The sequence below is a fragment of the Tachysurus fulvidraco genome, chromosome 5 (genome assembly GCF_022655615.1).
Source record: "Tachysurus fulvidraco isolate hzauxx_2018 chromosome 5, HZAU_PFXX_2.0, whole genome shotgun sequence".
Taxonomy (NCBI): domain Eukaryota; kingdom Metazoa; phylum Chordata; class Actinopteri; order Siluriformes; family Bagridae; genus Tachysurus; species Tachysurus fulvidraco.
In genome coordinates this window covers 15763585-15772548 of record NC_062522.1, presented here as the reverse complement: position 1 = coordinate 15772548, position 8964 = coordinate 15763585, and the positions used below count along the sequence as shown (strand labels likewise).

The 8964-nt window shown below is 49.9% G+C and overlaps 1 pseudogene; it reads right to left on the bottom strand.

Annotated features, from left to right (window-relative positions):
• Nucleotides 1–2641: 2641 nt before the first annotated feature.
• LOC113642765 lies at nucleotides 2642–6065 on the bottom strand (annotated as a pseudogene).
• Nucleotides 6066–8964: the final 2899 nt, after the last annotated feature.

Below are 8964 nucleotides of genomic sequence, written 5' to 3'. Positions count from 1 at the left end.
TAAAACAAAAGTTCAGTGTTTATGTAGCATAGGCTGTAGATTGTAGGCCTATAATTATCTGAAAGAGTTTTTTTTTTTTGAGCCTTTTTCTGTTTTAAAATAGGCTACTGTAATTTGTTATGGGTGTTTATTTATAGGTCTTCTATAGAGATCATTACAAACGATGCTTTGTAAATGTTGAAAATGTTTATATTTTGGTGTTGATATGACCATGCTGGTTTCTACGGTGAAATAAAACCTGCTTTCATTTACATTACAATGCGTCTATTTAATGGTCGCAGGTGCGGGGCGGGTTGTAAAAATAGAAACAGTGGCGCGGGACGGGCTGGGGCGGGCCAATAATTTCATAAAAGTAGGACCCACGGGTTGGAAAAAAACCCGACCCGCACATCATTATAACGCACAGTCACATTCATTGCTGTGAGTGAATAAGCCATGCATATTCTTGTTAATCATTTAGGTTCTAATCTGTTGTTTATTATCTGCCTGTTTTGTGTAAAAAAGTTTTTTTTATCATTTTTGCCTTTTTGGACTGTACATGATTTCTGAAAATTGGCAAAGATTGTTATATTTGACCTGACTATTATATTGGTCTTATGAATTAGTATTGTGCCCCTCAAGTGCAAAACATACCAGCAAACTGGTAACTCAAAAACACAATATACACAAATTATACACACCAATGAAATCAAAAACACAAAATTAGAATCAAAAACACAACAAACTCAAAAACAACAGGGGAGTTGGAGCTCAGTAGTTAAGATATGGGTATACTGCTTGAAAGGCCCTTAACTCTCAGCTGCTACTGTAAGTTGTGTAAATAAGATTTAACCTCTTACGGACCTCCACCTATATCCATTGTCCAACAAAAAGTGGTACAGCTCCCACATACTTTGACACACAGGGGTGAGCCTGGTCTCATTTGAAAGAAGAGATTCTCTAGTAGAAGTTGATTCTAAGCCTTACTGGCACAAAGTTACAGGGGTTTGAATGCAGATTTTCCTGTCCGCCTGGGTTGTTTTTCTGATAAACTGATTAATCTTATTTTTCTGGAACATGTTAGGAACAAACCAACAACTGAGAGTCATAGCCACATGACTTGGCTTTCACCAAAAAAAAATTCAAGTCAAAAGACCCAAAAATGGATTTTATATGAATATTTCTCTACGGCCCTGGTCGTCGGTGCAGCGTTTTTGTGTACTCGTTTTGTGTACTTGTATTACGCAAGAATTCTTCTGCGCATCCAGTTCAAGCAGACACAGGCAAAGAATGTAAAGCATGTCGCATACCGTTGGAATCGTCTGCTTATTGGCTAAACGGCTGTATAGGTCCCGGCCCATTTCATTGCTATTGGAAGGAGTAATTGTAAGTCAAAGCGGGTTCCCAAAAAATGAGGTCATGCCACCATTGGCTTCCCAGCCGTCTATCTCGCTATAAATATGACGTAGGCTTTGAATTTTTGAATATCCCAATTAGGAGTTAGAGCGGCAAAACGAGATGATGGCGCACTTCTGTTTCCAGTTTTCAGAACACTAACGGAATATTTGCGGTGCGACCAGAGCGTTTTCGATTAAAAGGCTTACAGATTTCAATTCCTTGGACCTGTGTGGATTTTTGTGGATTATTTGTGTTGGAATATATTACCCCAGTGAAGAAAGAGACGCGTCTAAAGGTAAGGGAAAAACCGGTCTAGCGCCACCTAGGTCAGTTTTGTCCGAAATTTTTTTCTAATTGTATGAAGGCTGTGAATCATATTGTGCTTTGTGTGTGGGCTTAAAAAATTATTGAGAGTATAAACTTTACTAGGTAAATAGTTTTTTTCGTGTTTTTGGAGGATTTGATGCTTTAAAGTTGAATTGAAGCTTGTTTCTGGGTCATCCCCTAGTGGTCACTTCTACTTCCGTGCCGCGTACGGCACAGGGCCCGTTTAAGGTTAAAAGAAGAAGAAAAAACATTAGGTTACTGTCGTAACCCCGGTTCTCTGAAAAATCGAGTGGAGAGATCCACCTATGGGAAGGGCATCCGTTCCTGACCTCTACAGAAGCATCCAATTGCACCAAGTCTGGCTTGACATACAGGAGCGTGTGCCAAAGGCCGGTAAGGTAACGCCCCTTACCCGAGTGCATAATGCACCTGCACACGCTGCCTTTCCTCAGTGTACATATTCGCTTCTCGTGCAGCAAGCGGGGCAAACTTGGTGGATCTCTCCACTCGATGTTTCAGAGAACCGGGGTTATGACAGTAACTTAATGTTCTCTTTCATCATCTTGTGTTTCATCATGATCCACCTATGGGAGATATAGACAACTCCCCGGTTGCCCAAAACACTCACAGCGAGGCCCTGTAAGCCAGAGGACGGCCAAAAAGGTGGTGCTCGGCACGTCACAAAGGAGCAGACATAACATACTGCGCGGGGCAAAAAGCTCAGCCAAAGGGAAACACAGCATGCGGCAACATGCATGTTAAAACCTCGCTGATGTCCAACAAGCGGGCAGCCTGCAGGAAAAGAACATGTAAATAAACATGTAAATGGACCAACTCGAGCGTATGGCGGGGAGAAGACCATATGCCTGAAAACATGCACAGCCAGGCCGGGCGGACAGGGCTGACAAGAGTGCACGGGGCTACGAAGAGCCCACACTCAAGACCGCATGAGCCACGGTGGTACGAGTAACATCAAGCCGGTAGTGCATGACAAAGGTGTGCGGAGAGGACCAGCTCGCCGCGGCACAAATGTCCTGCAAGGGAACTCCCCCAACAGAGCCCACGAAGCAGCCAAGCCTCTAGTGGAGTGAGCCCTGAGGCCACCTGGAGGCTGCACGCCCCTAGACTCATACGCTTCTACAATCCGGTGAGAGAGGCGTTGCTTAGAGATGGTTTTTCCTGTGTTCGGCGTGGCCCAAGAGATGAAGAGCTGATCGCTCTTCCGAAAAGAGTTCGTCCTGTCCACGTACGCTCGTAGGGCGCGCACAGGGCACAAAGCATTCAACCTCTGGTCCTCCGCAGAGGAAAAAGGAGGAGGGTGAAAAGCGGAGAGCTCAATCAGACCACCAGTGAAGGCTGAAAAGCACTTAGGCACGAAGGCCGGGTTAGGCTTAAGCCAAACCCTATCCCCGCTGAGCGAGAATTTGGTGCACGAGGAATGAACCGAGAGCGCATGCAAATCACTGACACGTTTGGCGGAAGCCAAAGCCAGGAGCAGCACTGTCTTGAAGGACAGCAACCTGAGGGAGATATCCCCCCAGGGGCTCAAAAGGCTGTTGGGCCAACACCTCCAGCACCATGGAGAGATCCCAATCTGGGACCACACACCTGGTGACCGGCAGGGAGCAGCGCGCGCCCCTCATAAATCTACGGATAAGGGGGTGCTGCCCCACCGTAGCGTCGCCGAAACCGGCGTGACATGCAGGGATAGCCGCCAAATAGACCTTAATTGTTGAAAAAGACATGCCACGATCGATAAGGCCCTGTAAAAAACCCAGAATATCAGTGACTGAGCACAGACACGAGACGAGCTGGTGCTCCTCGCACCACGCCTCAAACACACGCCATTTGCAATCATAGAGAGAGTGTGTGGAAGGGGTCCTGGCCAGGCCCAGAGAGCCACCCTGCCCGGGGGGAGGATGAAAAATCTCCCCGTTCGCCTGGGTCCGGAGGTCCGTACGCAACGGGAGGGGCCACGGCTCCGCATACAGAAGAGGAATTATCTCCGCTAGCGAAGGTGCCTTGGGCCACCTGGGGGCTATGAGGATCAGAGATAAACCCCACACCGCGACCCTGGCCAGGGTCGGGGATATCAGGCAGAGCGGAGGGAAAGCATAGAGCAGCGCGCTGGGCCATGGATGAGCCAGAGCGTCCACGCCGAGGGGGGCGTCCTTGTCCCGAAGCGAGAAGAACATAGGACAGTGGGCGTTTTCGCGCGAGGCGAAGAGATCGACGGCAGCCTGGCCGAACCTCTCCCAGAGCAGTCCCATTATCTGGGGGTGGAGCCTCCACTCTCCGTACAGAGGGTTCCCCCTCGACAGAAGGTCTGCACCTCTGTTCAAACGGCCCGGGACGTGAGTCGCCCTTAACGACAGAAAATGCCGCATGCTCCATACCAACAGCTTGTGAGCCAGAGCGTGAAGCCTGGAGGAGCATATGCCGCCTTGACGGTTGATATATACGCTACAGCTGTCGTATTGTCGCAGCGTACCTGCACATGATGCCCCCGCAGGCGGGGTGAGAAATGCATCAGAGCTTTCCACACGGTGAGGAGCTCCAAGTAATTTATATGGGCTGAGCGAAGTGAGATCGGCCACACACCTTTCACTGATCTGCCCTCTTGAGTGGCTCCCCACCCTGTCAAGGAGGCATCTGTCATGACCACTTTCCGCATCATGATCGCCCCGAGAGGGGTCCCATGTGTGTAAAACTCCGCAGCTCTCCAGTGGCGCAGCGCAGCCATGCACACGCGCGTCAGCGAGACAAAGCGGAAAAGATCGCGCAACGGGCAGAGATGAAGGGACAAAATCCACTTCATGAAAGCCCTCATTCTCAGAAGACCTAGAGGCAAGACATGGACAGCCGAAGCCATAAGACCCTGTAATCGGAGACATGTGTGATACTGTATCCGCGCCCCTTCCCTGAACCGCGATAGACAGTTCATGAATGAAGAGACGCGCCCCCGCGCTAGGCGCACGCGCATCGCGACGGAATTCAGCTCCAGACCCAGGAATATGACTTCCTGAGCGGGAGTGAAATTGCTCTTTAACACATTGACTCTAAAACCGAGGGCAGCGATGTGTGAGAGCACACGGGCAGTGTTCTGAATCACATTCTTTCTCGAATCGACTATAATAAGCCAATCGTCTATGTAAGTCAGGATCCTGAGACCCGCTATTCTCGGCGGCGCAAGCCCCGCCTCCACACACAGACAGAACGTCCGCGGACTCAGCGCGAGACCGAACGGAAGGACGGTGAATTCGTAACATACGCCTTGGTAGGCTAAACGAAGGAATTTTGTGTGTGGAGGATAGATGCTTATGTGGAAAAAAGCATCGCTCAGATCAATCGCTTTATCGAACGTATGAGAGAGCCGTGTGTTAACATTCTGAAGTTGTATTTCCGTAAATGTTTGTTCAACACTCTGAGATCCATAATAGGACGGAGAGATCCGTCCTTTTTCGGGACCAGGAAATAACGAGAATAAAACCCCTGATCGCTCGAATCGCTCCCTTCTCGAGAAGAGATGAGATCTCGTCTTTCAGAATGTGGGCGGAGCCCTGGTCCGTGTGGGACCAGACCACTCCGTTGAACCATGGGGGTGATTGGACAACTGAAGTCTGTAACCCCTCATGACTGTGTGAATCACCCAATCGGGGGCCGAGACAGGGAGCCAGGCTGTCACGTGACTCCCAAGCGTCCCTACACAGGAGGGCGGGACGCCGGGGACCGGTCCGGCCGGACCATTCATTGATGGCGCGACGGCGCCCTCCAGCAGCCAAACCAGAGAAGTTTTCATCATTTTTTTGTGAAAAACTGGGGCCGTAGCCTTTATTGAACATGTGAGAGGTGTGCGAAGGGGGTTTTGGTGACACTGCTTCTGCACTCGATCCCACGGCCGTCCCTACTGGGACCGGGGAACGCACTCTGGGCGACACGGGAACGGTGAAGCCTGTGCGGAACAAAGGGTGACCCTCGCCAGCGAGGGGGGCCTGACCTCGCCGAAGGAGACCCTCCGTTTCTTGGACGGGTGAACCTGGATGGTAGAACGGGTGTCCGGAGGGCTGGCCGCCCATGAACGCGGACTGAAGACCCCCAGAGGCCGAAAATCAGGTCGGCCGCTTACGTTTCGGAACAGAAGGAGCGGGGATGGGAGGCCTTCGAAGCCGCGGCCGCAGCGAAAGACGTCATACCCCAGGGCCTATCGGGGGAGGGGGAAGGGGGCCCGCCCTGCTGAGCCTGTGGCTTCCCATGGGGTTTGTTGGACCCGCCAGCGTAGTGGGACTGGCGTCCCGCAGCAGGAGCGTTAGGCGGCTAGCGCGGCGCCGGCTTTCTAGGAAGACACAATTTGAAGGCCTCATCCTCCTTCTTCTTATCAACGCAGCGCTGCTGCATCAGCGCAACGGCTGGGCCGAAAAGAGCTTGACCCGGCTCAACTGGCGCCCCAGCGATGCGGCGCTTCTCACTATCGGGGAGACCAGATAGGTTGAGCCACCGCGCACATTCTCTGACCACCGACCATAGAGCGCCCGCTAGCCTGGACAGCCTGACGGGCATTGCGGAGTACGGGGTCATTGACCGTGACGATCTCCTTCCAGAGATCGGGGGATGGCGACCTCCTCTCCAGCTGCTGGCCCAAATCAAGCAGGAGTTCAGCCTGATACACGGACAACAGCAAGGAGACATTGAGAGCTCGAATGGAAAGAGCTGAGGCTTTATAAGATGCCTGATGGATTGATGCGGAGAAACGATCCATCTTGCCCGGGAGGACGGGCTTGGGTGGGGCGAGCAGCCTGCCCAGGGATGGGTTAAGGTGTCTGGCAATGGAAGGCTCGATCATGGGGGGGTCGCCCATGCCCAGACCCGCCATATCCTTCACCTCAAGCCCCGCGAGACCGTGTTTTAGATCAAGCGGATCTCCCCAGCAATACCTCATGTGTTTTGCACATGCAGGGAGGACGGGCAGGAGCTGCTTCCTTGGGCCGGCAGGAGGCCCTAGAAGCTTACTGTCATACACATCCCTCTCCTGATCCGAAGCGTGCAGGAGAGCCGGCCATTCGATGTCGAGGCGCGCGGCGGCGCGTTCGCAAAGCTCCAACAGCACCGATTGAGGTGGAGCGGGGGGAGCCTGAGGGGCCGCAGAAGACGGGATGGCTACCTCGTCATCCGAGCCCTCAATAAGACCCGCCTCGGCCTCATCCCCGGAACCTGCCAGTCCTTCGGAGAAGCGGTCGTCGGCCGGTAGTAAATCCTCAAACGGGGAAGGACACATGTCGGCCCAGTCAGAGGAAGCCGCGCTGCGGGAGGCCCCCAAGAGCGTGGCGGCGTTGCCTTTTTCCCCCTCGCAGTCGACACACTGGGATGCCCTTCCCATAGGTGGATCTCGAACACGAGATGATGAAAGAGAACTCTCTGGATAAGGCATGTGCCTTATATGTACAGTAGGAACAATACAACTCAGGTGGAATGGGTAGGTCCTTACGGAATATCAGTTGATTGTTCTGAGTGGACACAGGGTATGACTATCACAGTGAACAGCATTGATTGTTCGTTAGGATTCTTTTACAAAAACGTAAATTATTTCAATTATTTTGATCCTTTGCTTAAGCTTTAAAACATTGAAGCCTTTCCAACTCCACAGCAGAAGGTAAAACAAATCCTCAGTAAAACAAAGTATAGTTTTGCAGTTATAAATGAATTATTAATTTATTTATTTGTCATTATGTGAACATTTGAGTACTGTTAATTAAACTGTGGATGAAGTGAAGAACATTATCAGAATTTGTTGATTAAAACATTATAAAAACATTTGCTACTTTTGCAAAGGTTAAATCATGTTCATTATTAGAGGGCAAAGCTGAGTCCAAATAGCTGTTTCTTAGGAACTTAAAATTTGGTGTGATCTGCCAATCTGTACCTGAACGTATCTGGACTTTTGGATGGCTGTGGCTGATAGTGGATAGAATGTTCCTGCTTTGTACGATGCCTTCTAGCTGGTCACATGGAGGCTTCATGTCAAGCAAATGGCAGGGCCTGTCATTGAAGGAAGGGACATCGGCAAGACCATGGTCACCAGCTCCCTACAAACTGCTTATTAAGGTTCATATCTCTGTTAACCATCACTGATAGATTCAGAATTTCTGGATGAATATTCACGCCCACAATGCTCGGATTCCCCTGGCTTCAGAAACACAACCAAGAAAAAAATTATTTCAATGGAAAAATTTATAACATCAGGTAGAAAATTCAGACCATTAATTTAATACCAAACAATTTGATAGATAATGCCATAGATAATAATTCTGTTTCACTACTCGGTTTTACTCCACTTCAAGTGACAGACTTAATTTTCACTGATTTCTTCTTCCAAATTAAACAGATATTACCAGTAGCTAACCAAGCCATTCTAAAAATAATACATTCTTCCCTTAGCACTGGAAATGTGAATTCCACACCCACAGCACCACCTTTAGCACAACCGAGGGAAATGCTGTGCAGGACTGGCCAAGCCCCAATTGCAGGAAGCAATTCTAGCATTTCCCTCGGTTCACAAACTTTTACTGCAAGTTCATTCTCACCTCCCCACAAAAATTAATCAGTTTGAATCCTAAAGTTGAACAAACCTTCAACAGACTCAAGGTCTTCTTTATAAAGGCCCCCATCTGTTCCCTCCCTGACCCAGACCGTCATTTTACAGCATAAGTGGATGCATCTAATCTTAGTGTAGGGGGCCTTCTAAGGATGGCCTTCTAAGGAATCTGCCAAAGACAACCATCCTTGTGCCTTCTTTTCATGGAGCCTCAGTCCAACTGAACAGACATACCCTATCGGTGAACAGGAACTCTTGGCCATCAAGTTGGCCCTAGAAGAATGGTGGCACTGGTTGAAGGGTGTGGAGCAAGCCTTTCCATTGACTTTGTTACTGGTCCACCCCCATTGGCGGGGCACACCATCATCCTCTCCGTTGTTGACATGTTCGATAAAATGGCTCAATTCATTGAATAGCTCAAGCTGCCGTCAACAAAGGAAACAGCCCTGCAGCACATTTTTTGCCTACTATATATGGTCTCCCCTGCAACATCGTTTCTGACTGATGCCCCCAGTTTACTTCTGACTTTTGGAGAGAGTTTTGCCTGCTTCTGACGGTCACAATCAGCTTGTACTCTGGGTTCCATCCACAGACCAATGGAGAGACTGAGCGGCTAAATCAAGAACTTGAGGTGGGACACCGCATTCTGACTGTTGAGGAAGCCGTGTCCT